Source organism: Hyperoodon ampullatus (genome assembly GCF_949752795.1).
Source record: "Hyperoodon ampullatus genome assembly, chromosome: 7".
Taxonomy (NCBI): domain Eukaryota; kingdom Metazoa; phylum Chordata; class Mammalia; order Artiodactyla; family Ziphiidae; genus Hyperoodon; species Hyperoodon ampullatus.
This window is the reverse complement of record NC_136920.1, coordinates 40892692-40896229: the sequence shown is the minus strand read 5'-3', so window position 1 is coordinate 40896229 and position 3538 is coordinate 40892692.

The window sequence follows — 3538 nt, the reverse complement described above, 5'->3', positions numbered from 1 at the left end:
TAATGATGTCCCTGAGCTGCTAATTGATTGTGAAGAGCTTTATGACAGAAGGAAGGTATAATTAGTTATTATTAGATTATGCAATTCATTAAAGGGCAAACAAAACCTCAATGGCAAGTGTTCCTATGTATCTCCAGTGAAAAAATAGACTTGTCAGGCCACTATTCTCTGCTATTAGCAATGTCACCTCACCAGAATGGAATGTGCATATTTTGTCACAATATGAAGTTTTCTTATAAATATTGTTGGGAGCAGAGATATAAGCGTTCATTTAGTTGGGATGCTTCATTGAAAATATAATCTGGCCATCATATCTATATACTAACCAGCACTCAAATGTAAATGCCTTGTAAGTGTTTTACATATCATATAGTTGAAAGCAAGAAGGGAATTTATGAGTTAGACACTGTTAGAAGCCCATCAGAGGAACTCCACATCTGTATATAGAAAAAAGGCCCACTATAAAAGTTACTTTAAAGAGAAATATGTTGGGCTTCCCTGGTGGTGCAGTGGTTGAGAGTCCGCCTGCCGATGCTAGGGCACACGGGTTCATGTCCCGGTCCGGGAGGATCCCACATGCCACGGAGTGGCTGGGCCCGTGAGCCATGGCCGCTGAGCCTGCGCGTCCGGAGCCTGTGCTCTGCAACGGGAGAGGCCACAACAGTGAGAGGCCCACGTACCACAAAAAAGTGACAACCCAGGCACCCCGAGATTTCCTATCATCACAGAAAGATGAACTTTGTATGTTCATGGAACTGAGGGCAGAAAAAGGGATTTGTTCATTTGGAAATATTTTCAACAAGATCTGGACAAAAGAGGCTTCGGAGTTAATTTTAAGTTAATCTTCTAGTAAACAGAACATTCCATTCCCCATCTAAGCCTTTTCTGTAAAAGATTCATGTCAGTGAGTATTGATAAGTAAAGAAGTACTGAAAAAAAAAAAAAACCCACAAAGGAACTCCATGAGTGAACATCATTTAATGGTAGACACAATCTGAGTAAATGCTGCCTGCATGATCTGCAGGTTCCTGTAAAGTGTGCAAAAGATACGTCAAAATTGGGATGAACCAAACCGAGCCTACTGTTTTTACATATCAGACTGAGGAACTTTGGGAAAATCTTAGAGGGGGCTGCTGTTTGGCAATTATAATAATAGCTAACACATCAGACACCACTATGCTAGGCACTTAGTATAAAGATCTTATTTAAATAAGATACATATACATATGCACATACATATACATATACACGTGTCTTGTATATAACTCTGAGAAATAAGTTATTATCACCCCCACCTTACAGATGAAGAAACTGAGTCTTGAAGAGTGAATAAAGCCTTTTGATTACCCAATACAACCCGTTTTAAAAAACTTTTTGTGGCTTAATAAGTTAATGTCTAAAGAGCAGAATATAAAGTTGAAAGTATACTGAGTAATTACTCAGTAGTTGTCCAGAGACCCAATCTAGGTAATTCTGGCCTGGAAATAGATTTTGGAGGACCTAAATTAGTCATTTACTTAAGTGGGTTTTAATTCTACAATTTAAATCACCCACAACTTCCATCCCAACTCATGCAGAGAATGACCACCACTTATAAAATTCCATAAGGACTTCCGGGTAAGATGGCAGAAGAGTAAGACGCGGAGATCACCTTCCTCCCCACGGATACACCAGAAATACAGCTACACGTGGAACAACTCCTACAGAACACCCACTGAACGCTGGCAGAAGACCCCAGACTTCCCAAAAGGCAAGAAACTCCCCACATACCTGGGTAGGGCAGGGCGGAGAGATCCCCACACAGAGGATCGGTGCCGAGCGGCACTCACCAGCCCGAGAGGCTTGTCTGCTCGCCCGCCGGGGCGCGCGGCGCTGGAAGCTGAGGCTCGGGCTTCGGTCAGAGCGCAGGGAGAGGACTGGGGCTGGCGGCGAGAACTCAGCCTGAAGGGGGCTAATGTGCCACAGCTAGCCGGGAGGGAGTCCGGGAAAACTCTGGAGCTGCCGAAAAGGCAAGAGACTTTTTCTTCCCTCTTGGTTTCCTGGTGCGCGAGGAGAGGGGATTAAGAGCGCTGCTTAAAGGGGCTCCACAGACGGGCGTGAGTCGCGACTGAAAGCGCGGAGCCCAGTGACGGGCGTGGGACGCTGGGGCTGCTGCTGCCGCTGCCAAGAAGCCTGTGTGCGAGTGCAGGTCACTGTCCACACCGCCCTTCCGGGAGCCTCTGCAGCCCGCCACTGCCGGGGTCCCGGGATCCAAGGGCGGCTTCCCTGGGAGAACGCACGGCGCGCCTCGGGCTGGTGCAACGTCACGCCGACCTCTGCCGCTGCAGGCTCGCCCCGTACTCCGTGCCCCTCCCTCCCGCCCGGCCTGAGTGAGCCAGAGTCCCCGAAGAGGCTGCTCCTTTAACCCTGTCCTGTCTGAGCGAAGAACAGACGCCCTCCGGCGACCTACACGCAGAGGCGGGGCCAAATCCAAAGCTGAGACCCAGGAGCTGTGAGAACAAAGAAGAGAAAGGGAAACCTCTCCCAGCAGCCTCAGAAGCAGCGGATTAAAGCTCCACAATCAACTTGATGTACCCTGCATCTGTGGAATACATGAATAGACAACAAATCATCCCAAATTGAGGAGCCAGGAGTCAGTGCTGTGCCTCTGAGGTGGGAGAGCCAACTTCAGGACACGGGTCCACAAGAGACCTCCCAGCTCCACATAATATCAAACGGCGAAAATCTTCCAGAGATCTCCATCTCAACACCAGCACCCAGCTTCACTCAATGACCAGCAAGCTACAGTGCTGGACACCCTATGCCAAACAACTAGCAAGACAGGAACACAACGCCACCCATTAGCAGAGAGGTGGCCTAAAATCATAAAAAGGCCACAGACACCCCAAAACACACCACCAGACGTGGACCTGCCCACCAGAAAGACAAGATCCAGCCTCATCCACCAGAACACAGGCACTAGTCCCCTCCACCAGGAAGCCTACACAACCCACTAAAGCAACCTTAGCCACTGGGGACAGACACCAAAAACAACGGGAACTACGAACCTGCAGCCTGCAAAAAGGAGACCCCAAACACAGTAACATAAGCAAAATGAGAAGACAGAAAAACACACAGCAGGAGAAGGAGCAAGATAAAAACCCACCAGACCTAACAAATGAAGAGGTAATAGGCAGTCTACCTGAAAAAGAATTCAGAATAATGATGGTAAAGATGATCCAAGATTCTATTTCCCAGATCCAAAATCTTGGAAATAGAATAGACAAAATGCAAGAAACAGTTAACAAGGACCTAGAAGAACTAAAGATGAATCAAGCATCGATTAAAAACACAATAAATGAAATAAAAAATACTCTAGATGGGATCAATAGCAGAATAACTGAGGCAGAAGAACGGATAAGTGAGGTGGAAGATAAAATAGTGGAAATAACTGCTGCAGAGCAAAATAAAGAAAAAAGAATGAAAAGAACAGAGGACAGTCTCAGAGACCTCTGGGACAACATTAAACGCATGAACATTCGAATTATAGGGGTTCCAG